The sequence below is a fragment of the Motacilla alba genome, chromosome 9, assembly GCF_015832195.1.
Source record: "Motacilla alba alba isolate MOTALB_02 chromosome 9, Motacilla_alba_V1.0_pri, whole genome shotgun sequence".
NCBI lineage: Eukaryota > Metazoa > Chordata > Aves > Passeriformes > Motacillidae > Motacilla > Motacilla alba.
The window spans coordinates 15,360,576-15,379,368 of NC_052024.1; the positions used below are offsets into that span (position 1 = coordinate 15,360,576).

The 18,793-nt window shown below is 44.0% G+C and overlaps 1 protein-coding gene across 25 annotated transcripts in view; it reads right to left on the reverse strand.

Moving 5' to 3' along the window:
- LOC119704331 (LIM domain containing preferred translocation partner in lipoma) overlaps positions 1–18,793 on the reverse strand; it is a 330,317-nt gene that overhangs the window by 249,700 nt on the left and 61,824 nt on the right. For 20 of the 25 annotated variants that reach the window (XM_038145377.1, XM_038145361.1, XM_038145363.1 and 17 more), the window contains one exon: positions 16,113–16,214. The exons of 4 other annotated variants lie outside the window; for them this stretch is intronic. The gene's annotated coding sequence lies outside the window, so the exon portion shown is untranslated. The remainder of the gene's footprint in view (positions 1–16,112; positions 16,215–18,793) is intronic. One more of the 25 variants, XM_038145380.1, reaches the window with a different exon arrangement.

Below are 18,793 nucleotides of genomic sequence, written 5' to 3' on the forward strand. Positions count from 1 at the left end.
TCATGCCCTATCTGGCATTAATTTAATAACGATGGCATTACACTGCACTACCCAGCCACCCAGCTGCCTTGACTTAGATTAATTCAAGCAAGACAGGACACAAATATTCAAATTCCTTGATGCATCTTGCATCCACCCAGGGAGGAATTGGCTTTCAGCCAGACTGTATAAATCCCAGTAGGATTAGTCAATTATCAAGAGACTCCTTTATGGGATAAGTAAGGAGGTCAAGTGCTGGGATCTATAAAAAAGGACATGAGGGGTGTATACAATCCCCCACAAGACACATCCCTCCAACCCTTTACAGTCAGCAACAGGGATGACTAAATGCACACAGCAAAAACCATTTTAATGAAGGCCATGGAAATGAAACTGGCAAATGTACTATTTGTCATGTTATCTTAACATGAAATAAATTTATCTGATTAGATCACCAAATATGACAAAAAATACATGTTTGGAAGAGATGAGCAGAGAGGACCATGAGACTACTGCTTACCTGGTTCTAGCTGAAGCAGAACTGCTGAAACCTTTAAGTCTCCCTGCAGACAGCCCTGATGCTCTTGAGAAATGCCAGGAGCTAAATCTGGACTATCACAAGACTCATTAGGACATCCTTCTTAACTATTTGGGCAATGCTCAATAAAACTAAGGTACAATACACTCTGCTGTAAGTGCCCCAAGCCAGGTGTTGCCACTGTGGGCAGCTGCAGGCCAGAAAGTGCTGTTCAACCAAAATGTTTAAAGTAAGGGTGAGTAAGCAAAAAACATTCTAAATCATGGTCACAATTGATCATGGTTACCATGGAGCTCAAGCACGCCAAATTTCAAAGGCACTTGGTCTTCCCACTGCTCTACCTTCATGCAGGAGACCTGACTGCATCCTACATCCCTCCAGCCTCAGATATTTCTCAAATTTGGATGACTCTGTGGGATCTGATTTTGGAATACAGGTAAACCCAGACCTGACACAGCAAAAAGACCATGGGAACAGCTTTCTTTAGTTTAACATGAACTCCTGACACACCTCAGGAGAGCCATCACTGCCCTACCCTTCACCAAAACACCAGAAAGGAGATCAAGCTGCTGCTGCAGCTAAATCCAATGCTGGGAATGGCTCCAAACATCTCTCTGGAAACTACTGTGATAATAAAACTTCTGCTGAAGTCACACGGGTCTCAGGCAGCTCGAGATGGGCTATCAGGAAGTGGGACCCACCTCAAACCAACCACAAGCTCCTCGCCAACAGATTCCCATCAGCAGAACAGTACCAGTCATTGCCCTTATCTGGGCACTTAGCCATTAGAAAATGTTGGAAAAGCCTCTTCTGTTTTTCTCCTCCCTCGGACAAGTTCACAAATCACCACCACTGGAGATTAACTGCCTCCCCTCATCAACAACCTGAGTAGGATTTGGACCACTGACAAGATTTCTCCTTATCCTCCAGACCAGTTCGTGCACCATCTCCCTATGGAACACTAACAGAGTTTGTCACTGGCTCTGAGTGACCTTGGCACAAATAGTAATTCTTGTCTCTCTAAGCAAGAATTTGGGAAAGCAGCCTTTATTGGACAGGTATGTCTGGCTGAGATTTGTGATCAGATGCAACGCACGGCACAGTGTGTGACCTGCAGAGATATTACCATCAGCTAACAGCAGCACAGATTTCTTTCTTCCCTGTCCCTCATTAGCCTCAGAAGCTGGCCTTGCCAGCAGCAGTCATGCAAGCTGAGACAACAAAGCGCATTAATGATGGGCCCCATCATGTTCCATATTAATTACTGTAGCTAGTAGTAAACTGTTGGTTATAAATCATATTTTGATAACCTGCCCTTTCTTTGACAAGCGAGCTCCAATGTTTAATGTTGCACTTAATCCTCAGATAATACCCCAGAAGTCCTCACTGTGCCCAGCAACAAATCAAAGCAACCTTCAAAAGGCTGGCACGGGCCCCCTTTTCATACACACCCCAACCTGAAACTATCCCATTGCATCAACTTTGTTATAGGTCAGCTCTAAAGGCTGAGTTGTCAAAACCAGCAGCACACTCAGTTCTTGAGCGTTCACAGGGCTGTCCCAGCACTTCTCTGGGCTGGCAAAAGCCATGGACATGTTATACACACCCCAGCCTTCCAGAAATGCTGCACTATCAGTGCTCTGCAGGGTAAAATAGCAGGGCAGTAATCCCCAGAATATCCCCACACTCAGAAGAGAGCAGGATTATTTCTACCTAGGACTGAAACAGCCAACTAAAATCTATCCAAAGCCATCATATTCTTATTTTTGTTTCTTTTTAACTCAGTGACATTTAGCTAGCAGAACAGCTGTTAGCAAAGGTCTAGGAGAGGTGGAATCCCATTTTCTATATAAAGAATTATGTTTTGGAGGAAACTGCAATTTGACAAAAATACCTATTTGGCAAAGTACATTTTAAAAAGTGGAAAAATACGCTCTGCTTTTTCTAAGGTAGCAAAAGACCCACCATGGCTCATGAAAATGAGCCCAAGTTTTAGGAACAAAGATATTAAATTATTTTGCAATGTACATCCAGGAAAATAAGGAGAAGGGATGTGGCCTCTAAGAAGCAGCATAGGGAGAGACACCCATCTTCATCTCAGTCAGATGTGCCCATCACCTCCCACCACCATCAAAACACGTGAAAAAACTCATCTCGGGCTTCCCACAGAGCTGCTCCAGCTTTTACTGGTAACAACTGGCTGGCTTCAGCAAGAGCTGGGTCAAGCCTGACATAGTCAGCACCATCCTTTGTTTTACTCTGAAGGCACAACACCACACCAATCAGGAACAAGATGTTGCACTTGCAATTTGCAGTGTTAAAATCCCAACAGCTCAGGACGAGAATCAGCAGTGGTAACCAAGAATCCCACCCTCTCCTCCACAGACGGATGTGAAGCCCTGCGACCTCACTCCAAGCTGCAAATTAAAAGTGCTTGCAGCAGTCAAGGGCTCATTCTTGTTCTTCCACCACTGGTGGCAGATGGTATGTGCTATTATTAAATCTTGATTTCCAGCTTATAATAGTAGTCGTATGAAACCTTCTGCACTAAGACAAGAATTCACTATTTTTATTTTGGAAAAAAAGCAGAAGTCTTACAGTTAAGTAACTTTTCTCTTTTAATGATTTCTTTCAAAAATTTGTAGCATACTTCTCCTAATTAGAAACACACAGAAAATAGGATATGGCCTATTAGTTAAAGGTCAATGCACATTTAGCCACCTCTTTTGAAACTGACCGTATTGTCATGACAGCCATAAAAGCTGCTTTGAATTTTAGTTCCCTAGAAAGTAAATATAAGGAATCCCAAGGCCGTAACCACAAGTGCCACAGCTCTTAACACTGCTGTCATATTCAGCTGAATGTGTGCTGCAAAAGTCAGGATGGTAAAGCTTCAAAATCAGCTCATCTAAGGGAAGGACACAGTAATTATCCCCCTGCCCACTGCCCCAGGCATGTACCACAGTGCCTCCATTTGATGCACCATCAACAGCAGAAGTGTTTTATCCCCAAGCATTTAGTGTGGGGCTCTGTGGAGTTGCTGGGATCATTCAGAGGGGCTGCTGCAACCAAGTATTTCACATTGCTGTATGTTGTACTTGAGTTTGCAACTGCTCCTTCCAATTCCAACTACCAAATAAACGTTCTCTTCTCTCTTTCTTGTTTTTTTTTAGGAACCATTTCAATTCATTTGTTTCAATTTGTTTCTCTATCAATTAGCCAGGGCATAGGGAGCTGATTTTCAGACCCTCTTCTAGTGTGCTAGATGTAAGGGGACAGTGTAATTAATAGATGTCAGGCACAGTGCCCCTTCATGCATTGATTTCCTCCTACTTAGGAAACACTCAGGGAGAACACAATCACCCCTGGCTGTCAGGGGTCTTCATAAAATCCATAGGCTTGGATTCACAGGAACTGCTAATCATTTTGGATGCTGAGAAGGGAGAAGAGTCTGATCTTTGTAAAGCAGACGAAATTTCTTATTAACTGCAGCACCTGAGTATACTTCAAAGGGAGCTTACAAGAACAGAAAAGCTTTCAGAGCAAGAGGCAACTCAGGAAAACCCTTTTGGTCCCAAGCTGCATCAAGGGAGATGGGAACACTCCCACTGAGGTCAGAGCATCTGCATCTCTGAGGCACCCAAATCAGGGATTGCTGCAGCCACCCCAGTTTGCTCCCCTGCTGTCACACCACTTTACAGTCATCATCATTCCACCACAGACAATATGGGTTTCATCAAGGTGTCTATATATAAAGTTGAACTTTGAGAAAAAACAGCATTTTATGACTATCCACCTTGGTTGTTTCCTTTAAAGGTTTAATTTTTTCTGTGTATTATATAAAGTCCTCACCAAAAAAAAAAACCAGAAAAAAAAAAAAAAAAAACTTCAAGGTATTTGATTATTTCACCCACCCCACAGCTCTGCCCAGGAATGCACAGCTAACAAACCTCATAGGACCAGTATTCGTGCAAAGCTGGTTAAAATATCCTCATTTTGCAAATGCAAAACCTCACTGTACATACCACAATCAAAAGCACAGAAAGAAGACAATCCATGAGCATATCAGGCAATCTTGCTGGATATTATGCTAACCTTTGCATAAGCAATAAAGCATTTTTCACTGTACACAGAGACTCAAACCCAAAAATACCTACGCAGAACTGCTCACTCTCAGCTACTCCACAAGGCACAGGAGACCAATTCTACTTTAAAAGAAAAAAATACCCTTTCTTCTATTTGCTGAGTCTCTCTGGAGACATAATGGCACTTTGGCAGGGCAGCATGTTTAATAAGAGATGATGGGGAGAGAAAGGTTCTCCAAGAAAGGAGATGTCAGAGCCATGTAGCCAGCACACTGCAAATGTTGTATTTCAAAGCAATATAAACAACAAATTATTACATCTCTCTCTTTACAAGTCAGAAAACACTCCTCATGCAGTGTTTTCTTTAAAATACTGCCCTGTGTAGGCATCTAGACAATGCAGCGGCCTGGTCTATGACACAGAGATGCACAGGGAAGAACAGACAGAAGTAAAAGCTGGTCTGAAACAATACCACATGCATGTGGTCCTGCACCAGCACCCACCAGAGCACACATCTGCTGGCAGCTCCACCCTGCAGCCTGCAAGGGCTGAGTGCCTTTCCCACTGGAAACCTTTCCATGATGCTAATCTACTACAGAAGGAAAATCACTAGAGGAGGACACCCAATAGCTTCCAGCCAGAACACAGCACGCCTTCAGCAAGACTTTTGATTTTCACAGGCACACACTGAAGTTGTTCTTCACAACAAAGAACAGCCTGTCTGTTGCATAACTAACCTTAGGCTGCATTAGATAAGTTGTGCCTTCTCACAGATCAACTGACCTTAAATAATGTCCCCAGTGTATTCAGAGCCAATAGGTTTTTCTTTTAGAGCTCAACTGACAGGTCTTCTCCTTCCAGCTATTTCTTCAGAAAGGCACTCAAAGAAGGTTTCAAGAGAAATCTCATGCTTACTGTTCCAAGAGCAGCTTTCCAGGCCAAAAATGAAGGCCAAGATCTTAGCTCCAGAGCTGCATCTCCCTTTGAAGGCTTCTTGAGCACTTCACTGCAACAGCACGAGTGAGAGCCTTGGCAGGATGGATGTGGGGCTGAAGCAGATGATAACTGGAAAACTCAGCCTGTCTCTGGAAAGCTTGCTGCAGTTCTGCCACTGAGTCAAGACAGAAGGAAAACAGCCAGCCATGCCAATGAAACACTGCTTTGTATTCTGGATAAGGCGAAACAAAGGTCTGGTGATGAGGAGCTCTCACGTGTCATGCAAGGGTCAGCAGCAAAGGCAAATTCCACCATGGCATTTCCGTTCTGTCGCCCAGCCCATTGCTGTGAGTGGATACAGCAGGATCTTTCATTGCTTGTCCAAAAATGGCATTTAACATAGTTGTGCAGCATCACCCCACTGCCACATTCCACTCCAGAGGAGGGCTATCAGTCCCTGCACAAAGTTGAAGTCACAGGGCACTGTGTCATGAGCAGGTGAGACCCTTTAATATGATTTCTCCAATCCCCATCCTAGGTGCAAAGTGATGCAGGAGCTCTGCAGCTGCCCCAGAGGTAGAAACACATGGGAAGAGATGGAGACAGTGCCAAATTAAGCAAGCCTCTGCACCCCTCCTGGCAGGTGGTTTCATTGTCCATACAGAAGTCTGTGCATTCCCTGCGATGTCAGAAACAAAATACTCTGCAAAGCAGGCCCATATCCCTTTGGGAACACCAAAGCAACTGCCCAATAAACCCATAGCAAAGGCAGAGGCACTAAAAGCCTGGCTGCTTCCTGAGGCCAGCTTAGCTGTCATACAGACTCCTCCTGAACATCAGTTTCCTACTTAAAAATCACGGCACACAGGGCTTCCCTTCTTGGTATGTGTGTTGCTCCACTCATCCAGCTGATACCAAGACAGATACAGCACACACATCCAGCAATTCCCTGAGCTTTTCCAATGGAGTACATTAGAGCAGAAGCCCTGCCTCACCTCTGGCAATTAGCCAAGCTGGGCTTCATTGATAAGGCTGTGCCCTACAAAAGAACTGTGTTCTTCCACATTCAGGACATCATCACCTCTTGCTGCGAGCACAAGAGCCCAGACTTGTGAGGATTGCTCATGGCAGGGGAGGTCCACAGCTGCTGAGGAGCTTTCTAGTAAATCCAGCCCTAATGGCAAAGGAAAGGGCTTGCAGAGCAGAGTTACAGGAATCTATTCCTCCTGCATTAGTCAGCATATACAAATACATCCTCTTGCTTCATTAAATTTTAATTGGAGAACACATGAATAGGCTTCGCTGGTTACTTAATCAAAGGGAGTCTGATTACAAGGTGCTCACATGAAAATCTAGAAAGCAACATCCTTCCTCGCTTTTCTTTTGGATTTTTTAGGCATCCATTGTCGATTTCTTCAGGTCAGTTGACATTTTAGGGCTGCTGCAAAGAACCATGAAAAGTAGCCACAAAGAGTAAATAAAGCACTTTGAAGGGAAACAGGACACAGATCATTAGCCCTGCATTCCTCTTCATTATCCAGACAAAATTTAAATGCAAAATCCCAGAGCAGATGTTGCATTAGGGAGCTGATCAACAGTGCTAAACACAAGGATGGCTGTGCTGCTGTGTGTCATGCATGTGTGGCTGGACTGTCTGGAGTTTCATTATTTTAAGTGTCCTTAAGTGTCTGAAACCACAGCAGATCTGAACCTATAAAAAGTCCTACTCATAAACTTTGGGATTTCCTCAGCAATCACATTCTCTGCAACACAGATGCTTATTTGCTCACACACGCCTTCTCTGAGGTTAGAGAAATTTTGCACATACTTTCTTGCCTCCCTAGAATGGGACAACCATCTCCTAAACTTCTTCCTCACTAAAACCATGAGCTGTATGAGCAGATCCTCAACTTCCATAAGATCCACACACTTGATACAGCTTGAATTGACTTACAGCAGTTTGCACTGGCTGAAAAATCTACCAGCAAAGCAACTGCAGTTGCACGAGGCACAGCTGGGGATGGGAGCTCAGTGCCTGACTGTGTGAGAAATAAAAAGCAGCTATGTTGCTCTGCACAGCTCTGTTTGCTAAGCGAATCAACAAAAACAACCAAAAACAAACAAACAAGGAAAAAAAACAAAACAAAAAAAACTTTCAGCAATTTGAAACCACAACAGACAACTCACTGGCCTGCTCATGCACACTTGCTCAGAAGTGTATATATTTTGTACAGTGACAGGTTCTGGCAGCCAGGGACTGACACACTTTCTATGGCAATGTCCTAATACTAGAAAAATTTGGTCATAAGCTAAAAATGTTACAGAAATAGCATAGGATCATAAGTTATGAGCTGAGTCAGAACTCTATCTGCTATTTGACTTTTATACTATTTTGTTCTTTAAAAAAAAGCCCATCATGCTGTGGGGTTTTTTAAAAAACAGTTTGCTGCTACCATCACTTATGAAGAAGAATGAGCCTTTGTCAAGGGGGAAGAAAGTAATTTAAAATGGCAAAAATCGATCTGAAAGGAAGCAAAGGACAGAGATTCCCTCATACACCACAGCCTGTGTGTAGTAAGCCCTTCACTAACACCACAGCCCCTCTGAGTGCCAGTTCTGGAGAGCAAGGGGCTGCCCCTTCATCAGGTACATAGAAGGACTCCTCTGTCAGAACTCCAGGGATGTTGATGGCATTGTACACAGTAGTACAGTGCCCTAATTCCCAGGAATCCTGAGTGTACAATGCAGTCTCCCGCATAAAAGCATTTTATTTGCACTCTGTACTTGTAAATCACTGGTAAATAATTAACAGACAGCATAAGTATGTAACAGAACTGAGTCACAGGTGTTAGCAAAGGAAAACTGCTATAAATGGATATGTCACAGCAATAAGCCGCCTGTTCACCTGTTGGGTGCTGGAGGAATTAAACAATTTAGTTTTTGCAAATTAACCCCTGACACCCAGAACCTTACTAGAAAGCCCATCCATATTCCTTCTCTGCTATTTCTGACCATAACTTTTCCTCCTTTCACACTTTGGACAGTCTTTAAATGAAGAAACAATTAAGTTTCCCAGGCTTCTGATTGCTGGGTAGAGCTGTGGGGTCACACACAGGTCCATTCATTCATCCCAGGGATTGAAAGGGAGATGGGAGCAAGAAGCCTTGCCCAGCATCCCACTGGGAGCTGCCAGACTTGCTGGCTGCAGCAGCAAGTAAGGACTTCTCAGTATGAACACACAAACAAAGGAGGAGACCAACCCTTGTTCCACATCTCCAGGTTCTCCCTCCTTCCTGCTGCCCCTCACATCCTACAGGCTGTTTCTGCAAACAGCCCAGGAGATATTCTTTTCCCTACACGTAGCAGGAAGGCAGAGGAGCAGAAATCCTCCTGCCAGGTGTGACACTGCAAAGAACTGCCATGAGGGCTCTCCACACTCCTTAGGTCACCAAGGTCATTTGGCACCACAACATTTCAGCCCCAAATACACAGCTGCTGGAAGGGCAGGAGGCAGAAGCCTGCTAAACAGCCAGGAATGGGGAAAACACAAGTCCTCAGAGAAAAGTGAATGACCAAAAGCTGCTCAATCCAAGGCAGTGCACTGAGTGAAAGTAAATCATCAGTGTCTCGCCATTCTTTGCTGTGGGTCCCTCAGAAAACACAGATCCTCTGCCTTGTCTGCAGCTCTGCCTGGAAACAAAACCCAAAAAGGACCTTTTCTGACAGCTTCAAAATGTTTAAGCTCATTTCACCATGTTTGGTTTGGTTTTGAATACAGTAATATACAAGCAATGAATTCTTGATTTTTTTTTTTTTAAAGTACAGCTCCCATAAGCTAAAAAAGTAAATGGGAGTGCTTTGCTTCCTGGGGTATGGAACTGGAACATTTTTCTAGCACCTAATAAAACATTGTTTGGTTGATACTAACCATTAAAATATGTGTTTCAAGTCATGTAATGTTCCCTGTGAAATTTGCCTTTTTGCTCCATGAAAAAAGGGCACTGAAAGGAATCCTGAAGCCATAAGGATCTCACTTAATTCATGGAAGTATCATTTTAAAAGCCTCACAACGTGATCAAAGCACTGTTGAGAACAGATGTTCCAGGCTTTACAAATTCCAGCATAAGTATTTTTTATGACATTTATCACTGCTAAATTCTTTCAGCCATACTTTTCCCCACAAGAAGCATGTAGGCACTTTCCTCCTCGGGGAGGATATGTTCACATGTGGACTGCTCTCCAGCCACAGACCCTGTCCTCCCAGCATCCCTCCCCATCTGCAGTGAGGAGAGCTGTGCAGTGTCACCAGCAGCTCCAGGGGTAGCCAGATCCCAGCAGAGCTGGGCATGGTGTTCTCCACTTCACAAAGGGAATTTAATGTAGGAATCAGTCTCAATGCTCAGACTCTGTCTCTCAACCCTTCACACAGACCCTCTCACAGAAAAGTCACTGCTCCACTACCCTGACACCAGAGTACAGCCTACAGAGCCCTCCAAAAGGTGTCTTTTTGTTACCAAGGCATGCACTATCATTGTCCCTCAAGGCCACAGCAGGCCACCACTGCCCTGACAAGCTCTGAGCAGCCTCCTCCCACCTTAAAGCCAACGCTGCTTTGAGCCAGGAGCTGCATGAAAGACCTGCACAACCCTTTCTGCCTAAAATGTTGGATGATTATAGATCTCAGGTAGAAGCCACATGGAAATGCCCTCGGCCATGTCAACACCCCAAGAAAACACCTCCCCTGGTCCGTCAGCTCCTTCCATGGATGTGGAACCCCCTGGCTGTGCACAGGAGCTAGCAGGGTGCTTCCCTGGCTGTAGCAGAAGATACTCAGCCCTGCCCAGCTACAAGGCCAAGTGCAAGCAGGAGATGCTCAGGTGCCTTGGGGGCTACTAAAGCCAGGTGAGCTGAGCCAGAAGGAGCAGCAATGGGGAGCTGCAGGGCTGTGAAGGAACCTGCTTGTTCCTAAGACAGCAGCAATGAGTCCCCATTCCTAGAGGTGATCATGGAGGCAGAGGGCACATATTTCAACTGCAATTCAAATCACAGTCAAATTTCCACCAGGAGCAAAGTTCCCACAAGGTTTAGCTCTCCACAAGTCAGTTTCTGTGTATTCAGAGTCTTGGGAGCATTACCAAGTTCTCTGTTGACAGAAAGTCTAAACACCATGCAGTGCTGGGCAGTTTCATGAGAGTGAGCTGTGTACCAACAAAAGACTCACAACTACCCCAGAATCTGAAACATAAAACTTATCTCTGAATAACATTGGGTTTTTTACCCCTTTCAAAAAAAATTTAAAAAAAATTAAAAAAGGGATCTGAAACAACCAGCTCCTTTCAAATTTCACACATTCGCAGAAGAGGGTGTTTGTGAAGAGGACCCCACAAGCACATCACTTCTCTAATACGTGCCCAATTCAGTTTCACCTGTGTCCATGTGCTCCCTTCCCAATTCCTACAACCTGCTTGCACATCCTGTTTCACTATGAACACTAAGCTTCTTCCCTGGGGCGGCAGCCCTGCCTTCACTTCTCCTCGCAGTGAGCCCAGACACCAGTCACAATAGGAGCAGACAAGTTTACCCATCTTGCTTATCCAGACTGTGAGCCCAATCAAGGCATCACCAGGGCTGTGGCAGATCCTCACCTTTTGGGGCTTTGGGTACCACCAAAATGACACAGCAACAGGCCCACAGTTAAGTCATTCATCAAGAAGATGGAAGAGTGACCTCTGAAAAAGCAGCACAAGGCAAAGGAAAGGAAATGAGGAAAACACATAAAGGGGAGACCCCAAGGTTGCAGTGACAGGGAGGATGCGGAAAGTGAGCACAGGATCTCGGGAACAAGGACAACAACTCAAGCAAAGGCTGAAGGATGTTGGAAGAGCAAACACAAGCAAAGAGAGGGTCTGTAAAAAGCCTCTACCAGCAAAGGAGTCACAAGCAATCACAGCAGCAGTCTTCCTCTTGCCAGTTCTGTGTGCTTTTCTTGATGGACCTCCTAGTCTAAGGACTTCTTGAGTTGCTTAAAACTTATTTACTTCTTCATTTATGAGGTACAACTTTGTATTTTAAGTACACACAGAAAAATGTGCTGAAAATTTAAACACACAAAATCTTGCCATGCTGGCAACAGAGACTATGTACATGCACGAGCAAGTGCTGGTACACAAACAGGTGCATTCACATCTATAGTACAGGTTTGTAGCAAAAGAACTGTTCCCCTAAGAGTCCTCAGAGTGAGGAAAGAAAGGAGGAGGGGTGTACAGCACTGTCACAGACAGGCCATGCTTCTCTGCTCCAGCCTCAGAGACAACCAGCACTGATATCAAAGTCTGTTTTCCTGCAGGTCCTGTCCAGTCCCTCCCCTCATCTGTGGGAGCATCACCCCAACAGCTGCACTGCATCTCGGGCTGCAGCCACCTCTGGGTGTCAGCCTGGGCCACCCCTGCCCTTGCACTGCCCCAGTGACAGTGCCATCAGCCACGGACAAAGGACAGTATCTGCAGAGCCCAGGATGCAATGAGGGAATTGTAAAAGGACACTCCAGTTGGTATCAGAAATTACTGGAATCGTTCTGCTGAGTTATTAACGCCCTGCTCCAGACCAGAGTCTGTTTCATTATCTTGCCTCCCCATTCCAGGTGAATTTGCTGGGTAATTTTAAGAAAGAGATAAAGGCAGTGACCAATTCTCAGGCCTTCTGATTGAGACACCAAAGGGGAAAAAAGCATTCCTACATTTCTTCCCTCTTGTTTTTCTAAATAAAAATAACATATAGCCCTAACTGGATAATAAATACGCTCAAAAGCTGTCCTTAAGTAAAAGCTTTTGATAACAAATTGCCTGTGCTAACCGCTATTTTACTGTTGAATTTTTTATTGTTGCTTAAGCACTGCAATTATGCTAATAAGCCTGAGAGGATGGTACACTAAAGCATTGAATGTGACAGATATAATACTCAATAAAATGTTAATCTTACCTGAAAATTGGAATCAAACAGCCTTATTAGTATTTATGGATATGGCACCTCCAACATGTTTCTCTTAAGAGGAATATATATATGCAATAGATATTTCCAAATATACCCTACTATTTCTCATGCCTCCACAGAATTTAATTCCAGGTGGTTATTACCCCTGCTGCTAATTGCCAGTCCCTTTCAGAATAAGAAATGAGAGTGTTGCCTTCTGGGACATACAAAACTCCTGCACATTGGAGGGCTTTTCCTTTGCCACCTGGAGGATAGCAGCTGTGGGGATGGGGACAGCTGTCCCCAACTCTCAGCATGGCCACCAGGCTTGTGAGGGTGTGGCATGACAGCAAGGGCTCTGCTCTGCCACCCTCTAACCTATTTTCCCCATATCCTCTCCTTTTCTATTCAGTTATTTACAGGTGCTGGAGAAATGACTTCTGGATTTTAAGATGGTCCTAAAGACAGATTTATTTATTTTGCTCTAAAACTTTTCAGCCAGTGCTGACAAGGAACCAAACCCATTTGCTTCACCACAAGTTACAGCACTGCTGATTGGACCCAGAGCTGCTGAGCTCTCACAGGGGTCTGGCATGGAGGTGCTCTGTGACTTTCCACAAGCTGCACTGTTTTTTGCAGCTTTATTTCACCACCTAGTCTGCTGGGAATTGCTTTCTCAACTGATGACATTGTTTTTTTCACTACATATAGGTTTTTTCTAGGGGAATTTTTTGGCCAAACCCATGGGTTGCAGACCCAGCCTCAGGGCTCCACTGCCATGAACTTCCTGTGAATAAAATTCAAGTGGTCTTCAGCACCTTCACTTTCTCATCTCCAGAAGAAAAAAATGAACTCAGAAGAGCCATATGCTTCAGACAAACTATACTTACATTCATGACCAGGCTCTAAAGAGACCATTTGTACACAATGGACTGTGTAGCTTTCAAGTGCTGCAGGTTAATGCCTAAATAGCAGCTGCTGGTTTCCAGCTTCACTCCTCATGCTGCTCTCATCCACAGGAGTCAATTCTGCTGATAGGACAGCAGAAACATCAATAACCACTCAGATATTTTCTGACAGTAAAGCAAGATTCTTAGCACTGGGTGATGCACACTTCCATGGTGGCAAACATTAGGTGGGAGATATCTAGGAACTGTTTTCATGAATAGTCACAGCTGGGAAAACCCAAATGCCTTTCCATTGAAATCTGGGATTCCCAAAGGGCTCGGAGATCACAGCAGATAACCTACAGGACACAACTCAAAACACCACAGGACACTCATGAGCTCTCTTCATCCACGCTTGCACTTCACGCTGGCTTGCACTGAGGGCAAGGATGGAGTGCAAAGATGGGAACAGGGTGGCTTTGCAGGACAGAGCTTAGAGCAGCTCCACAAACGCTCTTTTGCATTGCAAGGAGCACAGCACTTGGAAAAAAACAATCAGTTGCTAAATCAAGGGAAGCTACCAATTGACTGAGCTGGCACCTCAAAGAGCCAGGAGATGCATCCAGGGCTCCACCACCCCAAGCAAGCCCCAGCACGAGATGCCAGACACCAAATTTCAGAAGCAGACAACTGAACCAGGCACACAGCTACAAAGTGCTGCAGGACCACACAGCAGCCACTCCCACAGAGACGGCAGGACTCATCCCTGCCATGTTAAGTGAGTCTTGTCATTATTTTCAACCCTGCAGGGAAATCAAAATTGAACTTTGGCATATTGCTTTCTTTTGCTAAGCAGCAACGCTTGAATGTTAACTCCAGTCCTGACAGGCATATTTATGGACTATTCTTTGCAAATAATCTTACCCTGACCAGTCCAAAAGGTCAGAACCATAAAAAAGAATAACAATAAAAAACGCACAAGGCTGGAAAACCATCACTACCATTGGCACAACCCCTCAACTTATTAACCGTCCTTGCAACAAGGTGAACTGCAAGGTCTTGGATTTATTTGATTGATTGAGATCTAAAGATCATGGGGGAACACAGTAAATTGCATCTTTCCACGAACACATTTTGCTTTCAAGATTTGAGCAGATAGTTGCAGGAACTGAAAAGCTCAAGAGTAGGAAAAAATAAAAGAAAAAATAAAAGAACATGTACAAAGGTGACTTCAGAAAGGCATCCCTTATTTTCTTCTTGACACCATCTGCATTTCTTAGAGCTATTTGCAAGTTTCTTCCATGTCCCTGCTCTCCTGAGACACAACAGCTTATCTCTGCTAAGCAGAAGATGATAAGGAACAATACGACACTGGTTTAACTCCAGGGCAGACACCAGTGGATGCTGACATTATGTATGAAATGTAAATTTTAGAGAAACCAAAGTCCAACAAGAGGTTGAAGAACTTCCCATTGAATTTCAGATGTCCTATGAGATAAGACAGGTATCTCACAGATCTTCTTCACTAGACCAAGGAAGACAAAGCACCTGAACACCCCTCTTGTCATACGATGGCTTGGAGGCTGCCTGAGCCCAGGCTCCATTTGAAATCAGCAACTCCCAGGGAAGGGATGAAGGAGGAAGAAGCAAAGGAACTAAAGGAGCAGACATCTTCAGGACATAATTTCAAGACCTGGCTGGTGAGCCAGCATTTTTAAATTCAGGAAAAGCCTGCTGAGTTTGCTGTCAAGACAAGACAAAAAAACACAATGGAGAACATGAACAGAAGAGCAAGAGAAGAAAAATGAAACTCTCCTCCATTTCATCAGCCCTAGAAAAAGAGAGGAAAAGTAATCACTTGATTCCTCTCTCTGTGCTCCACATGGTATTTGTGGTTTGCTCAGTATACCTATATTTGTAGCATTGTGTTCTCATGTCACAGTAAAACAGATGGGATTACACCCCTGAGAGTAAGAGTAAATCCCTTACATGGACCATGGAAGCAATCCAAACTCCCAGAAACTTACTACAAAGGAGCCAGAATTGATACAACTTCCTGTTTTTACCACAAGTTTACACTACATGCCAGCAACAGAGGATTAAACCTCTTCTTTCTCCTGAGCTTATACTTCCCTCCATAATAACATCACCATTCAGGTAACAAAGACACTGAGCACCAGCATTAATTGCTGCTGCCTCAATTCTTCACCAGACCATGCAGCTCGTTCAGCACAGATACACCCAGCTTTGCCTTTCACCTTATCAGCTTTGAATAAGGTTGTTAAGATAAGAATTTCACACATTCTCATTTCTAATTATCAGTGGGTTAGTAGAACTCTGCAGAAGTCAGCTAGTCTATTTTTCCACCACGTGGAAGGATCGGTTCTCCTAAAAGCATGTCTGCTATTGCTCTTCCAACCAGGTCTTAAACCTTTCCATGACTAAAACTGCCTAATCTCCTTGGGGGATCCACTCCAGCACTCACCTATCCTGACTGTAGATCATTCACTGACACCTCAGCTAAATTTCCTTGCTGCAACTTTAGTTTATAATTTATTTTATTTACAGTGGACAGATTTAGTTTATTCCCTGTCTCCATGAAAAGTTCACTATTTCCAAAATTTACAAGTAGAGGCAGTACTGCTTGTCCCCTCTTTGCCCATTCTGCTTCTGCTCACAGCACATTCTCAATCTCTGCGTGTGTATGTCATTCCTTACCCCAAGAGAGAAGGCACTTGGCTATCACGAGGCTGTTTCAAGGGAAGACGCTCACCTCCAAAGGCTGATGATGCATTCAGGCACACACAGTTACAAAGTACTCTGAAACAAGAAAAATAAAAGATTTGTCTTCAGGATGGCAGGCAGAGTCCAGTCCATCAGTAAAGGAAAAACCAGCAACTCTGAAGTTTTCTGCACCCAGAAAATAGCACACAAACAGGATCTTCAAAAGCAACATCACTGACTGTAGATAGATCATGCACCACCGCTCAGAGTTGGCCACATTTTCACTGACAACCACCATAACGGTTTGATAAATTTGTGTTCTAGGAAACAAAGTGTTCATGGACTTTGCAGAAAGCTCTGCCAAGGTATAAACAGTACCCAGCACACGTCCAAATCAGATGGCTCTGACTCCAAACCTTTAAGCTCTGCAACAGAGGACAAATTTGAATGTTACCACTGATGACTTTATTTACAGTGTCACTGAAACCAAGAGAGGCAAGATTTCCAGTCCACTCTGAGATTTAAATGTGTGTAATTATGGGACAAATCCAGACAGTAAAAGTCAGTTCTGATAAATGGTTTCTGTATTCACAACATACTCCTTACCTCCTCATCTTCAGGATGTTCTACCTAGCAAAATGAAATCTCTCATGAACCCAAGTGTTTGGTGGCATTGTAGAAAGGTAGAGAAGGAATCTACATGAATAGTGCTCAGGAACACAGGGGAGAGTTTTGAATGACAAAAACATCCCAAATTTCATGAAAGATAACAGGCAACAAGGGAGAGCAGCAATGATACAGTTGCGATCCTACTTCAGGAGGCTCTCACAAAAACAGAGTTAGAGTTAAGAGACAATTTGCAACAACAGCACCTTTCACAATAGATCACCTTTTGCACCCGATCTCATCTAAATTCCTGTGTCCCCTCAGAAGGAGCTTCTCCTGCCCCCAAAGGATCAAGTGGCTTTGTAACAAATACGCCTTTTCCAATGGCTGAAGCCAAGAAACACTCAATTTGTCACCTGCTGTGAAAACAAGATGCTTGTTGCACATCTAAGGATGTGCCAATGCAAGAACTCACTGTCTTGTCTTTTGCATGGATTATCCATTTGACTGTACTTTTGGCTACTGCACTTTGTCCATCTCCAAGTTTCTGCTTGGTTTTTTTTCATCCTTTGTAATCCTACCCAGCTGTCCTGGGCTTTTGCTTTCCTTCATCACTTGCACTCTTAGCAATGCCAACACTTACAGCCAGCCCGCCCAACTGCTGTCAGCACAGGAAGGTGACACACTCCTGTTTAGCACTGATTGGATAGCAGAAGTGCTGTTTCCAAGACTAAAGAGGAATACCTGCACCAAAAACATCCCTAATGCACCACATAGTAGCTGAGGAGACTGAGCAATAAATGCCTGAAGGTGAAAAACTCAAAGTAATCTCAAAATGTATGTTGGACAACTGATAAAAGACTTTAAATGCATGCCCATCATTAAGGGTGAAAGTAGCTCCAGGGACTTCAGCAAGATCATCTGCAGCATCAGACACGTTACCTCCAAAATACTAGTGAGATAAGGATGTTTAGCAAGGGATAGAGATATGAGGAATGCTTCCACCAAGAAAATACACTCATTTGTACAGCTGAATTACGACAGCTGTTGAAAACCATGGAGTAGCATTGAATGGCAGCCCAGGACAGGGAGCCAAGACAACTACCACATGCAATTGAAACTGCCAAGGGATTAAGTTAGGTCAAATGTAATTACACAAATTGGATCCTGGCCAGAGTACTGGCTTATTCAAGAAAATTAAAAGAGGTGTTCAAAAGTTTCAGAGATTGAGTCCTCCTCCTGTTAATTATTTGGTGAGTCAGTCAGTGAAGTCTCAGTACTCTGGGAGGCCATCTGAAAAAGGGGAAAAAATGAGGCATAAACTTGAAAGGCATTAGAAGCGATTAGCAAAAGCCTTTGTTCTCCATGGCAATCCTGGCTGCACCAGTGCGCGAAAGCCTTTCATGTCCATGCTGAAAAGTGGCCTCAGTTCCTTTGATACTTCTGGGAGGAAGCGCTTAAATTTACAAATATCTCACTGACAGAAGTTACAGACAACAGTTGAGGAACTTCTGCATAACTCAGCCAGATCACACTTGGCTCTCAGGCAGGCAGTACTCCTTCTGAAGGGAGGAACAACAAGAAGACACAAAGAAGTTCACTGACACCTGGAGCAATGTCCACTCTACATGCTAGTGCTGTATGAAAGCCAAATCATGTCAAAAAGGAGGTCGCAGCCATGTGGGACAGTGGCTTCCTCCCCCTCATTCAGTTTTCAGACAGGGAGAGCAGCAAAGCAAGCAATGGTGAGGAGATGAGAAAGAAAGCTTTGTGGTCTGGCAGCTGAGCGTCACTTGGAAAGATTAGATCCTGTTTATGCTTCTGCCATAAACCTTCTGAACGATAAGAGCAAAGTCACATATATCAACATTTCCCACATATTTACTGCTGTGCCTTTTGTGGCTGAATAAAGATACAGAAGGACTATGTTCACAAGAGACAAGAACTAGCAGGCAGGGATTGAGATTCTGTGTTCAACCTTTAATCAAGACTTGTACTATAACCATGTACAGCACTACAAAACATGAAGTGTTCTGAAAAAACAGGCCTTGTAAGTCTCCGTTTTGGCA